The 15309-nt window shown below is 41.7% G+C and overlaps 1 pseudogene; it reads left to right on the top strand.

Annotated features, from left to right (window-relative positions):
• LOC148145342 (uncharacterized) overlaps window positions 1–14322 on the top strand; it is a 45905-nt pseudogene extending 31583 nt beyond the window's left edge.
• Window positions 14323–15309: the final 987 nt, after the last annotated feature.

The following is a 15309-nucleotide window of genomic DNA, read 5'->3' as shown; positions in this document are numbered from 1 at the left end:
AAGATAGGGGATTATCAGATCGTGGACAGTACCTGCTCTTTTCATTTTATATTAGTTACTGTCATTGGGCAGGAATTCTTGCCAATCAATGAAATTTCTTGTGAACAGACATGAGTAAATTAAAATTTCCTCTATTTCCAAAACGCTGTATAATTGATAATGTTCTCCTTGTCATTGATTTTCAATAATTTCTGCATAATATTAGACAATGTCTATTGTCTCAATTATGTTCCACTTCATTCAATAGTTTACAATTAGTATTTGCATGGCATTTCTGCTTCTATTTCACATCTGTTCTTGCCTACCCTCTTGCCGTCAGGCTCCTACACACTCTTCATTTTAATTCAACTTATCCTCAGCTTGTTAACCTCTTGTCCTTACTGTCCACTTGCCCTGTTTCTTCTCCTTACTTTTCCTGTTACCCTTCTACCTGTCCTCTCCCTCTTTCCTCTTCCCTGCACCTTCTTCCTCTTTGCTCATACCCTCTCCTCCTCACTCTTGCCACTTTCACTTTTCCTTAATGTTTTTCCTCCAACATCTTATCACCACCCTGCCCTGTTTCCTTCCATGCCATCATCTTTTCCTTTGCCCTCAATTCCCTCATCACTTGCCCTTCTCTCGTTCTTGCCCTTTCCTTCCCCTGCCTCTTGCTTTAGGTCATCTCCTGCTCAGTCTTTCTTTCTTCCACTTGCTATTCTTTTAGCTTCTCATTCCTCTCATCATAAACATAGAAATTCCAGCTAGCAGACGTTCTTCTATTTCATGACATAGTTACTCATGTTTCGGGTTTATTCTTCAAACTGATTTCTCAATTTAGTTCTGTCACGATTATTACTATTCTCAGTCCTCTCATGTAAAAACAATTCAATCTGAAATAATGGATGAACCAATAACCCACTGCCAACAACACCCCCCGCCACCAAAATAAAACACATGTCACCTTCAAACCCCTTCCAGGTTTAATCAGAGTGTTTTTCAGTTTTGCAGGGCATGAAGAAGAAATTCAGTCCCTAGATTACATTGAGATTTTTTAGTCTCAATCAGAATAACACTGGAAGTACTGAAGTTACCCTTGTTATTGATCAGTTTTCCAATGGATTTAGTTGATATCCAGCTAGTTGCTACCTATTGTCTATTTAGCAATAGTTTATGCTGCTTTGGCGTCTAATTTGTGAATTGCTATTTCATAGGTTCAATAATAGTTAAAAGTGTTCTGATATTTGAGAAAGGCAGTCTGCATTTGAAGAAAAGTACATTTACCAGGAAACATAGCACTATCATTCTTTCTTGGGGAAATGTGACAGAGCTTCCAGAAAGCTATTGATATAGTAACCTGATGCTGCATAAGCTTCTTCAAATGCTCCTCATTGTAATTGCAATCCAACTCCTAAAATAATCTTAAAAAATAAAAGTACTAATTTCTAAAAATTTGCATGTGAAATGTTAGTGATTCTAAAGTACCACAGCATCAGAAAGCTGGCATACATATTGATCTAGCATCTTTAATGTAAAAATGACTCCCTACACCACATTGTAAAGACAACTTAGACATGAACCACATAAATTGAAACTAAAGTTGATGACCAAAAGCTTAGTCAAAGAGGTACGTTTTAATAAACATCTTAAAAGATGAAAGTGAATTAGGAGGTCAGCGAGGTCTTGGGGAATTTCCAGACTTTAGGACCCAGCAGCTGAAGCCACAGCCATTAACGGTCAAGCAACTAAGATCAGAGACGCTCAAGAATTCAGAAGTCGATGAGTGCAGAACTCTTTGGAGTTGATTTGATTTATTGCTGTCATGTGTACTGAGGTACAGTGAAAAATGTTGTCTGATGTGCCTCGCAGGCAGATCATATTATGCAAGTACATAAGGGTAACAGAACAGAGTGTGGGATACTATATTTCAGCTGCAAAGATGCAGAGAGAATTCAGCATTAACATTAAAGAGATCCAATCAAAAGTCTGATAACAGTCGGGGCGATGCTGTTCGTAAATCTGTTTGTGCATGTATATAAACTTCCATGTCTTCTCTCTGATGGAAGAGGTGGAAGAGAGATTGCAGAGATAGGAAGGAGCCTAGGCCATGGAAGGATTTGAAAACAAGATTGAAAATTTTAAAATCAAGGTATTGTTTGAGTGGAAGCCAGTTTAAGTCACTGAGCACATTGTGGATGAGTGAATGGTGCTTGGTACAATTAAGGATATGGATGAAAAGAGTTTGGATGACTTTAAAGTCACAGAGAGTAGTATGTGGAGTATCAGCCAGGATTGTGTTGGAATAGGCAGGAATTGAAGTATGAAAGGCACAAATGAATATTTTAGCAGCAGATTCACCAATACACATGATAAGCTGAATGACTCTCAGAGATATTTTGACTAAACTTCCTCACATGCTACTTCCTGCAAGGATTCCACTCCATTCTTTCAGTTTCTTCATCTGATGATGTCACCTTCCGCTGGACTGCCCATCATGGTTGACAAGCCTTTATCTATGTCCGACATTTCTGCCTTCACTCCTTCTGAGAACAATAAAGTTCACTTGTCCTTACTTTCCACCCCATTTGTCTCTGCATTCAAAGCATCATTGTCTTTCATTTCTGCCATACAATGTTTCTAATAATGTTGTGGTGATCATAATTACCTCTCACACAGTAGACCCCAGTTCAGAACTGGGCAGAAATATCTGAAGAATGTATGCATCCCAAAATTAAAGAGATCCAATCAAAAGTCTGATGACAGTCGGGGCGACGCTGTTCGTAAATCTGTTTGTGCATGTATATAAACTTCCATGTCTTCTCGCTGATGGAAGAGGTGGAAGAGAGATTGCAGAGATAGGAAGGAGCCTAGGCCATGGAAGGATTTGAAAACAAGATTTTCCACTTAAAATTTTTCTAAATGCTGAAAGAATGTTTCCCTCATGGGATAATCTGGGATGAGAGGGCATAGTCTCAGAATTAAGGGGCACCAATTTCAGACTGAGATGAGGAAGAATTTCTTCTCGGAGGGTTGAGAGTCTTTGGAACTCCTTGCCATAGAGCTGTGGGGACAGAGCCCTCGTGTATATTTAGGGCTGAGATAGATAGATTCTTGATCTGCAGGGGAATCAAGGGTTACAGGGAAAGAGCAGGAAAGTAGATGTGAGGAATATTGGATCAGCTTTGATCCTATTGAATGATTGAGCAGGCTTGAGGGGTCAAGCATCCTATGCCTGTTCCTGTTGCTTTTGGTCTTATAGTCTTATTTCCACTGCCTCCAGTGGAATGCCACCACTAAACACATCCTCCCCTCCAATGTCAACATTCTGTAGGGACTGTTTTCTCTTTGACACCCTGGTCCATTCCTAACACTTTCTCACTTCCCCATATCACCTTCACTTGCTCAACCCTTGTCTATTTACTACCTCCCTCCTCATTGTCAAAGGCCCCAAACACACCTTCAAGATGAAGGAGCATTTATGTTATACTTTCAACCTAGTCTACTCACAATTCAGTCTCTTTTACAATGGAGAGACCAAAGGCAGACTGGGTGACTGTTTTGTGGAACACCTCTGCTCAGTCCATAGGAATGATCCTGACCCCCTAGTTGCTGCCATTTCAATAAATCACCATGCTCTCACGTTAATATTTCCATCTTGGGCCTGTGGCAATGTTCTAACAAAGAACAATGCAAGCATGAGGAACAACATTTCATTTTCTGCTTAGGCACTTTACAGCCTTGAGGTCTCATTACTAAATTCAATACCTTTAGAAGCTGACCACATTATGTCTGTTTTCCATTTTTCTTACATTCTTCCCCAACTGCACCCCTCCCCCACCCCACAATTGTGTCATGTTTGAGTCCTCTTTACTTTGCATTTAGTAGGACTACCGATTCTCTCTCTTTCACACCTTATTTTACACCCTTTGACATACCACCCCCCTCCCTCCCCCCCACCCCCCCCTCCCCATTAACAACCCCTTTGTCTTTTGCACCGGGCCTCTATACCATTTGCCTTCTTACTTCTCCTCTGTCTCTTTCAAAAATATGTAAATGCCTATTTTTCAACACCTCTCAGTTCTGAAGAAGAGTCATACCAGATTTGAAATGTTATTTCTATTTCTCTCTACACATAATGCCAGATCTGCTGAATTTCTCCAGCATTCTCTGTGTCTGCTTCAGATTTCCAGTATCTGCTTCAGATTTCCAGTATCCACAGTATTTTGCTTTTAAATAATAAGAGATCATGTCTGCTTTTTGAGTATTAGTAGCAGATAAGCAATCTGACAATTGAGGCTTTAGTGGAGTCGAGAGAGTTGTTGGTGAGGTGAAGCAGTGTGTTGTCAGCAGAGAGAGATAGAATGTAATGATGTCCACATAATGGTGAATCTTTATAAAACAGTGGTTTGTCCTGGAGAACTGAGACTGATTCTGAATAGCAATGAAAAGGGTGCAGAACAGTTTTAAGAGAATGTTTCATTCGCAGGATCAATCACTCTAACTTTGGGTTAGTGATCCTTCCAACAATGGAAATAGTTTCTGCCTATGACCCCTCAAGATTTTGAACCTTACCATCAGGGCAAGCTTTTCTGCTTCAAGGAGAACCGTCTCAGTCTTGTCAATTTATCTAAATAATCTGATGGTAATGTTCAAAATCTTGAGGGGTCATAGGCAGAAACTGTAGCCACTGCTGGAAGATTCAATAACCTGAGGACTCAGAGTTAGAGTGATTGGCAACAGAGACAAAGGTAACATGAATAAAGCGTTCTACACAGCAAGTGGTTAGGATTTGGAATCTGTTACCTGAGAATATGGGAAATAGAGGCTAATTTAATTATGGTTTTACACAGAGAGTTTGATAATCATTTGGATTAAAAATTTGCAGCGCTTTGAAAAACAGGATAGGAAAGTGAGACTGAGTAATTCTTGAAGAGAGCAAGCACAGACACAGTGATAGAGATGGTCTGCCTCTTTGTTGTAACCATTCTATGAATCCAAACTAACACGTTAAGCCGTGTAATTTAAAAGCACAATGTAGATGAGAGATAGGAAAAGGCCAAGGCTAAATCTTTGGGGAATGCCAAACAAAAAGGTGTGCAAGTGGGAAAAATAGCCATTGCAAATGATATTGTAGCTATGATTAGATAGATTAGCATGGAATCAGGCAAATCCAGCCCCATCCAGATGGATAACGGTGGTGTTAGAGAAGGATGTGATCAATCATGTCAAAAGCTGTCAACAGATTGAGCAAGACAAGGAAGAAACATTTATCTTCATCACTGACACATTTGGTATTTGTGACTTTGATAAGACCCATTTTGATACTGTGGAAGGGGTCAAAACCTGATTTGAAGGATCTGACCATAGGACTTTGAGAACGATGGCCACAAATTTGGGAGAGACAAAAAAAAAGGTGCAGATGCTGGAATCCAAGGTAGACAAGCAGGAGGCTGGAAGAACACAGCAAACCATCAGGAAGTGGAGGAGTCAACATTTCAGTTGTAACCCTTCCTCAGGTCTGGGGGTGGGTGTAAGGGGAGTTGCAGATAAAGGGGGGGGGGGTGTGGGGAGGATTTTGGTTGGGGAGAGGTGAACACAGATAGAGGGTACAACCTGGTTGTTGATGGGAGGAATGAATCCAGTTGGTAGCTGGAAGGAAGGGTCAATCAGAGGAATGGCAGGGAGCGGGGAGAAGGGCTGGAAAGGGAGTGGGGGAATGGGAAGAGAGTCTATTTGAAATTGGAGAACTTGATGTTGAGTCCTCTGGGCTGAAGGCTTCCCAGCTGGAAGATAAGGGAGACAATATGCTTAAGGACTTTAGAGATGAAAGGGTAATGGTTTGTAAAGGTGGCATTGACCCTGGTTGGTCAATGTTTTATAATTAAACTTCTCAAAAAGTGAACTGATGTTATCATGCACAGATGTCTTCATACTGACAACTGTGAGACTATATACAACTCAGACAACATAGCATAATTGTGACATTGTGTACCAGCATCACACATTATAGCAATGGTTAGGTATCTTATTAGTAAGACCTCATAGAGAAATAAAGATTTTTAAGAATAATTGCCATATCAGAAGGTTTCCTATCTAAAGTAGAACTTTTAAATTGGAAGAGGGCAAGCTTCAATGCAGTGAGAAGGAATCTGGGCAAAGTAAAAGGGAACTAGAGACTGACAGAAAAAAGTAACAGAACGAAGAGTGGTGTTTAAGGAGGAAATGTTTCATTTATAGGCTGGGTGTATTCCAAGGGGTGAAAGAATGGAGATCAAAAGCCAAATCTCCTTAGATGTTGAGGACGATAGGGAATATGATGAAATATATTTTAAAATGATATATGGTGCAGATCAGATTAATTCTTAAAGTGAGAAGCAAACATAATAAAGTGAAAGAGGGAATTTGAGAAAAGAATGACAGTTCATATTAAAAGGGAAATGAAAAATCTTCTGCCAGTACTTCACGTGAGTGGTGAATAAGAAACTGGGTGAGGCCTAACAAGAACAAGGGAGCATGATTTGTGCTCCAGGCACCAGGAAATGCAAGAATTGTTCATGGGTATTTGTATTGCTGTTTACAAAGGAACAAGACCCTGTGGAAATATTGGCAGATGCAGAGATGCCAGAGATAATGCTGGTATGAAAATGGAGAGACAGGACACATTGGAAAGGCTGGCTATTCTTGGCATAGTTAAAAATTACAGGTTAGAGCCCAATAGGTTTATTCGGAAGTACTAGCTTTCGGACTGCTGCTCCTTCATCAGGTAGCTAGTCTATAAACCAACATGAAACACTATTCTATAAAAATATAGCAATGCAAAAAAGTAAGAGACAACAACACAAACAAAACATAACTATACTCATGTGCAAGATGAACAAATCAGTAAGGGCAATTAATAAATAGATAAAACAGCTCAGCACAATGAAACATTAGCACCCAACCTCCGAGAGCATTAAGTATTACACATGAATTTATACAAAATTCTTCCTTCGAGAGAATCAAGTTCATTAAATCAGATCATCATAGCTACACAAAAGCCCTAGTTAAGATGGCAGATAAATCTACATCCGGATGGTCCAAAACAGCCTGCCGTATCTTATAAAAATTTTCGGTTTTTCGGTGTACCACATTCATAAGACAGTCCAAAGGAATACATTCCATGATTAGCCTTCTCCAGCCTGACAGACCCGGAAGGGGTTTTTTAGAGACCTAACAAGTCAAAAAATGTTTCCTCACATGAAAAGTGAGAATATTAAAAACTTTTTTCCAAGAAGCGTCTAAAGATGATAAATTGGTAGGCCCAGCAGAAGAGAGATAGACTCCCTCTTAACTTTGATCCCCAAGACCTTCTCTATTACTCCTGCCACAGCACTCTAACATGTATGGAGCCTGAGGCAAGACCACAGACAATGAGTGAAAGTACCAATACCTAATGAAGATGCTCCCACCTTAAATTTTGCTATGGTCTCGGGCCAAATGGTCCCTGTGCAGAATCTTCAGCTGCATGGCATGGGTCCTATTACAGATAGAAATCTTTCTTGCATTTTCACAAATGTCCTCCCATGTCTGCATAGAGATCTCAACCCCTAGCTCTCTCTCCCAGACCCCACAAAGCCACTCAATGTCTTCTGAAAGATCACCCCCTAACATATGATAAAGAATACTAACAGAGAGAGGACTTTTAACCTCAAGCACCCGCCAAAGTGTGGTTCCTTTTTGAATCAAATCCCTGACCTGAAAGAAACAAAAAAGGTCTCTGCTAGCTAAACCATACTTATGGGTTATTTGGTCAAAGGACATCATTATTTCACCGTCAAATAAATCACCCAAACAGGAGATTCCCTTAGCTGCCCAAAGCTTAAACTCGGGGTCTATTATCCCTGCCTGAAAACCTGGCATACCAACTATAGGGGTAAGAAAAATCATTTTGGATGTGTTACCCTCACTCTGCCACATTGCCCTCCATGCTTTGACAGTATTTATAATTATCGGATTACGAAAATATTCCGTAACAGGCTTCATTTTATCTAAGAACCACAGGCTAATGAGGGATATTAATATCTGGGAGGCCTCAATATCTAGCCATATTGACACCAGATCCTCACAAGCCCAGTCACTAACAAAAGATAAAAAGGAACTTAGTTGATATCTTTTCATATCTGGGAGCCCATTCCACCCAGCCCGTGATACAACTGCAATTTAGCCAACTCAATAAGAGGCTGCCTACGGCGCCAGATAAAGGAACTAATTCAACCATTAATTCTCCTGAATGTTTGCCTATGAAAAATTAAGGGGAGCATTCGCATAGGGTATAGCAAGTGGGAAAGAGCATTCATTTAATAAGAGATACTCGGCCAAGCCGAGATATTGGAAGCGCCTCCCATCGCTGCAGCTTTTGCTTAATCCTCTCAAGCAAATGGGTAAAATTGGCCTTTAACAACTCGTCAAAGACAGGAGTAACAAAAATGCCTAAATAAAGAAAACCGCCCGTGACTATTTAAACAGGAACCGTGATTCATCCTACACATCTGATATTCTCCTAAGACCCCCCCCCCCCCCCCCAATAGACATGGTCTCTGATTTTGAGAAATTAATCTTATAACCCAAAAAGGAGCCAAATCAATTGATACATTGTACCAAATGGGTACCAAGACCACTGAATTCGACAAAAAGACAACAATATCATCCGCGTATAACGTGATCTTATGCAATTTTGATCCTACTTCCGGGGCAGCTATATTAGGATCCATGCAGATAGCTTCTACTAGTGGCTCAATCATCACTGTAAAAAGTAGTGGTGAGGGGGGACACCCCTGCCGTCTGACCTATAGATATTAAAATTACTAGATCTCACCATTGGTGAGAACTGCTGCCAGAGGATCACTATAGAGGTCCCTTATCCACCGAATAAAAACCTCCCGAAGCCAAATCGTTCAAGGATACAAAAACATTATGGCCACTCATTCTGCATTCAAGAAGATTACTAATCCCTGAACTGACTGCTGCTGACACGCTTGAATCATATTCAGAAACTTCATGACATTATTGGAGGATCTATGGCCTTTTATAAAACCAGTCCGGTCATCTTTAACAATGGAAAGCAGCACAGTTTCCAATTTTAAGCCAAGAATCTTGGACAAGATTTTAAAATCAGAATTTAAAAGGGAGATGGGCCTATAGGAGGCACATTCCTCCGGGGTCTTCTCTTTCTTAAGGATGAGAGAAATATTAGCCTCTCTTAAGGATGGCGGGAGGCAATTGTGGCTGTACAAGCAATTATACATGTCTAACATCAGCCCCGAAAGTATATTTATAAATTCTTTGTAAAACTCGCTAGGAAGACCGTCAGGGTCAGGCGCCTTCCCACTCTGCATCTGCTTCTTTAAAGAAAGACGCCTGTTCAGAGGTAACCCCTGGAAGATCCAGGTTCTTAAAGAAAGACTCCATCTTATTCACAATGTTCAGACTGTTATAGTTCAAAATAAAATTTCCAAAATGGAGCATTGATCTTTTTAGAATTACAAGTAACCATCTCAGTCCCATCCCTAAATTAGGTAATGGATGGGGGGACATTCTTTCTTCTGGCAACATATGCTAGGTACCTGCCCGGCTTGTCACCATGCTCAAACGCAAAAGGAAGTTCCTTTCTTGCTGTCTGCATGAGCATCCAATTCAAGGTGGACCCGGAGAGCTGTGACCAGCTGCAGCTTAGCCATCCAAGGCCTATCAAAATATGCCTTCTCAACCAGACATCGCTGCTCCCCCTTCTAATGTTTCTGACTGGCAGAATAAGAAATAATTATCCCATGGCATAGGCCTTAGCAGTTTCCCAAAGAATAGACGGGTTACAGGCCGTATCTGAATTGGTGGCTAAAAATACCTTAAATTCATTAAGAAATATTCAATGTACTTACTGTTCTTAAGAATAAGGGGATCCATTCGCCAGTGCTGAGAAGCTGTAACATTGACCTTAACCTCAATCTCTAAATATATTGCAGAAATAGTAATACAGAACAACCATGATTATCCAAACGAGACAGGCAGGGAGTATTTTGTTCAGATAACTGATCTGATCATAAGCAAAGGAAGCATTTATGAGACCTTGAGATCTTATTCAGATAATCTGAAATTTGGATAATTGATGTTTGGATAACTGAGGTTGCTCTGTATTTTCAACTGTACAAGATATTACCAAAACCAAGGATAACACAGGGGTTCGGAGAAGATCACTCCTAGCATGACACTTGTGCAGATTAGAAAAGAGCATAAAATCCCTACCCATGGTGTGGAGATGCCTCCAGACATCCATCAATCCCAATTCCGCACATAAATCCACTAGTTACTTCGACTGTAAACAAAATGATGCGGGGCCTCGAGGCATTCTATCCACCGTGGGATCCATAAGGATATTAAAGTCTCCTCCTATAATAATCTGCTGCAGCGCAAGAGCTATCAGTTTGGAGAATGTATCTATCAAAACATTTAAGGGGATGTGCCGGGGGACAATAAACATTCAAAATACCATTCACCTCTCCATGTATTGGGGCTTTGAGAATGATGAACCGCCCACACCCATCTTTAATCTGATCTAGCAACTTAAGTAGAAGATTCTTCCTAATAGGTGTGGCCACTCCCCTATTCCTCATGTTGAAATACACCTGATCAAACCCACCCTGCTGCCTCATCTATCCAAACTTTGTACGTCACGAGACCTGATCTTATGCTGACATTGCCTTGTACCCGTGCAGGGTAGTGTCCAAGGCTTCAACACCAAACTTCATCCCCTGAAGTAAGCTGTTTCTCTTGCTTAAAGAAGGTATATGGCATTTCTGAGGCCATTACACCCTGCCCTCTAGATCTGGTTTAACCTGGTGAGGAGTCTTCTTCTCATAGGCAACTTTGTTGGAGTTACCTGTGTAATTGTATGGGGGTTAGTCCTGTAATCAAACAGGAACCAGGGCAGTTATCAAGTGAAGCTGCAGGCTGATTCTTTAAGCCTGCCCCCAACATCTGGACTGCTCTTTTTGCCAGTCTGCGAGGAACAGTTTACTGTCTGCTTAACATCCCCACAAAGATGAAGTGAGCTTTCAGACTTCACAATCAGTGTGACCAGTGCTGCCCATTCTGCAAGCTGCACTGATTTGATGATTCCTTTACTCTCCAGCCTCCAGATTTCTGCCTCTACTTTTGCCCGTGAGGAAAACAGCACTGGGTGGGCCATGCAGAATCATAGAATTGCTTCCTGGTCAACATGTAAGCTGGCCTTGTCTCATTTGATATCCCTCGACCTTTCAAAAAGACTTTCAGGTATTTAATTAGGACATCACTCAGGGAGCCATTTTCTAATTGAAAAATGTTGAGCCAATCAAGTTGAATCTTTCTCAACCAATTTTGCCCCATCAAGGTTGGGCCTGAGCCTGTTACTAAAATCAGTGCTAACTGCACCAACTGCTTTTCATGGGAGACCGGAACTGAAGTCGTACCGTTAATCTATAATGATTCCCCAGTATACGTTCTCAATCTGACTGAGGCCTTGCACAAACGTAAGAGTTGGAATCCAGAGGGTATTTTGTTTAAGACTGGTTCTTCAATCACTGATACAGCTGCACCAGTATCGACCTCCATTTGAACCAGGTGACAATTTAACTAGACATTTATTTTGTTTGGTTCTGATTTGGACATTGCTAAATAATTTACCCATTCCAAACCATATGTAGGTAGATTTCCCATGGTGTACTCTCCAGGATATTAGCCTCTGAGTTCTCTTACTCAAGTCAGGCCTCACAGGACTCCTTTGCTGTCTTGAGTCAGCATGTCGGTACCAACTACAATGGCTTGCTGGCCTGACCCTGAAGAACATTTTCGCCTTTTTGGCTTTGTTTTGGGATTTTGTTGGCCTCGAGTCCCTTTGCTCCAAATATGACCTGCATGAGACTATGCATTTGCCTTCACTCCAATGGTGTTGCCCAAGCTCAGTCGGCCTGATGAGGGTGTCCACTTCCATCAGAATATCCTGTAGCTCACATGCTACACTTGCCACAGCTGCCAATGGTAAAGCCAGTTGTCGTGCTTGGTTGAAGTCCAGTTGAGCTTCAGCTGCTCGGTGTTTATACATCGTTATGTCATTAATCCTACATACCAAATGGTCTGTCAGCATCTCATTCAGGGTTAACCCAAAATCAAATGCCTCTGCCAGCCATCTTAACCACATCAAAAATCCCAATATGGATTTGTCTAGAACTCAAACTGCTGAATAAAACTGATAGCATCTCAGAATTAGAGACGGCTTAGAGTAATAATATTCCTTAACCAGATCTGTCAACTCTTGTCAGGTTTTGGTATCTGATGAGGTAAAACCAAATGACTGCAGATGCTGGAAACCAGATTCTGGATTAGTGGTGCTGGAAAAGCACAGCAGTTCAGGCAGCATCTGAGGAGCAGTAAAATCAACGTTTCGGGCGAAAGCCCTTCATGAGGAAAAATGACTCAGGGAAGGTTAGGCTCCTGATAACTGAAAATACTGCAGGTCCACAAGTAGTCAGAAGAATTACTGATTGCTTTTCATCTGCCCCAATGCCATTTGCCCAGAAAAAATAACACATTTTTTCCACATAGTAGGCCCAGTCTTCAATAATAGGACTGAATGAGTTAAGCTTCCCAAATAAAGACACAATGCCAGAAATGCTTACCCCAACTTAAAGGATTGTTATAAACAAATTTTCTTCTGGAGCGTACTTTTTTTTCTCATCACTACTGAAATAACTCCATGGAGGCCAGTATCTTGTCACTAAATCACCTTTTATTTACAGGTTCACCTATATGGACTCTGACCAGCCAGCTCAAGTGAGGAGAATCTCTGATACTGCTGTTTCTAATCTTTTTACAGTGAAAAACGAGTGCATAAATCTTTATTCATTTTCCACCACCAGAAAGAAAGGAAACACCCAAGTGACCAGTGACAAGCTGTGCCCTTCACATCAAAGGGCAATACTGTGTGATCAAAACGTGAAAGGGGGGAATTAAATCAAAATAGAGTTGGGGGGTGAAATAAAACACTCCAACACTCCACACCTACCTCTTCCTGAAAACCCCGAGAGTTTTGGAAAAACTGCATGCTCCTTCTCCAGGGACACCCGGTCACAGTCGTAACCATGGAAGAGGGGCAGGCAGTCGGACATAATGACCCCCTCCACGGCCCACTGCCTGGTCCTGTACTGGTGTTTATTTATTTATTTTTTCTGACACTCCTGTTTATTTTTGTTTCTTTCTTCCCCACACTACCGCCTAACTGCGTAGTGTGTGTGCGTGTGCAGGTGTGAGACACAGTGAGAGACACAAGGTGCATGAACCTTTATTCAAATTTCCACCACCAGGAAGAAAGGAAACACCCGAGTGGCCAGTGACAAGCAGTGCCCTTCACATCAAAGCGCAATACTGTGTGATCAAAGAGTGAAGGGGGGGGATCCAAGATGGCGGCGACTCAGCAAGTCTGAGTCTATAGTGCTCCTCCCAAGACTTGGGCAAAGTGGGCCACCCGCCTCCACCACACTCACCAAATCATTTAAAATAGTTTTTACTTAATGTAATTAGTTGCTCAGTACTAAAGATAAATAGACTAGTCTCCTGTAAAAATGACTGGGGGAAAGGAGCCCGCAGCTCTCAGCAAGCAGGAACCCCTACCCCACCCTCCCCAGCTGCAGCAGAGGCGTCCGCAGCCACCCCGGGGGACTTACCTACGGTGGCGAGCCTCGCGGAAATAATCTCCAAACTGGATGCAAAGATCGATGCCTTCATTGAAGAATCCTGAAGCCGATGGAATTCACTCTCGGCTGTGCTACAAAAGCACGGCCGAAACATCGAAGAAATCGAGCACCGAGTCAGAGGAGTGGAGTTAAAGGCCGCGACCTCCGAAACCATTGCAGAATCGGCCGTGGATCAGGTCCGGACTTTCGAACAGCGAGTCCGGACCTTAGAGAATCACATTGACGACCTCAAGAATCGAGGTCATCGAAAAAATATTCGTTTGCTGGGCCTTCCCGAACAGGAAGAGGAAGGCCAGCTTACAGCGTTCCTCGAGCAGTGGCTTCCACAGCTGTTAAATCTGGAGGCTGGATCAGGCCAGGTAAGGGTGGAATGGGCCTACCAGGTTGCAATACGCGGGCCCGGCTCGAACCAGCGCCCCTGCCCAATCCTGTTCCGGCTGCTGAGCTACAAGGAGAGGCAGATGCTCTTAGAAGCTTCCAGAAATCTTGGGAAAGATCCCCAAGCCGTGATTTATAAAGGATCTAAGATTATATTATTTCAGGACTTTTCCCCAGCTTTGGTCCAAAAGAGGAAGGCGTTTGACGAAGTGAAGAAGCATTTAAAGGACTTAAACATTCAGTACTCCTTGCGCTACCCAGCTACGCTACGCTTCAGCCATGAAGGGTCCGTGTATAACTTCAGATCACCAGAGAAGGCCAAGGAACTTTTGGACTCTCTTAGATAAATTATAAGAGTTAATTGATGTTGTTTTGCCCTCCCCCACCCCCCACCCCGGTTTACCCCCTTTTCTTTTCCTTTCATTATCTTACTGTTTAATATTATCTCCGGGGGGTGGGAAGAGGAGTTTATTTATTTATTCTTTACTTAGCGATTTTCTCCCCCTTATATATATATATATATATATAAATATAGGCCAGGGGGTCTAGTTAATGTAGATGAGGGACAGTCGTTACCTTATCCTATTTTATCTCTATCCTTTGGAACGGGGTTGTTTTCCCCTGTTACTCTGTATTACTATATTTAATTATTATTTGCTGAGACTGTAATTTTATAGTCATATATGGTATTAATATTACCAAATATATCCAGGTGTTGGTGTGGGTAGGGGGATAGGGTACTCATTGTTAATTCTAGCTCGGTAGTATATTTGAATTTTCTTTATCCTACCGTGGGGTGCCTGGGTCAAGGGTGGGGCACTGGTTGGGAGAGGTTATGATGGGTTTTTGGAAAGGAAGTGATGCCCCCTGAGAATAAGGGGGAAGATCTCCATTTAAACACGTTTTATATTTTTTAATTTAGAAATAGTTTTTTATTATATTGATCTGAGTGTATTAAATTCACAAAAATAAAGGCTCTTTTATATGTTCTATGCTCGGGATGTTTTGGATAAGGTTTCTTCTCCCGGGGGGGTCTCGGACTTGCCCGGTGATTATGGTTAATTGGTCGACTAAATGGTGCACCTGGAATGTCACAGGGAGTAATTCACCAATCAAAAGGAAGAAAATATTATCAAACCTCAAGAAAGAAAGGATCGATATAGCTCTCCTATAGGAGACACATTTATTGGAT

The sequence above is a fragment of the Chiloscyllium plagiosum genome, unplaced genomic scaffold (assembly GCF_037043375.1).
Source record: "Chiloscyllium plagiosum isolate Xiang-an unplaced genomic scaffold, Cpla_swu_hap1 HiC_scaffold_25, whole genome shotgun sequence".
Classification (NCBI taxonomy): Eukaryota; Metazoa; Chordata; class Chondrichthyes; order Orectolobiformes; family Hemiscylliidae; genus Chiloscyllium; species Chiloscyllium plagiosum.
Note: the sequence above shows the minus strand (reverse complement) of the source record. Positions and strands in the feature narration are given on the sequence as shown.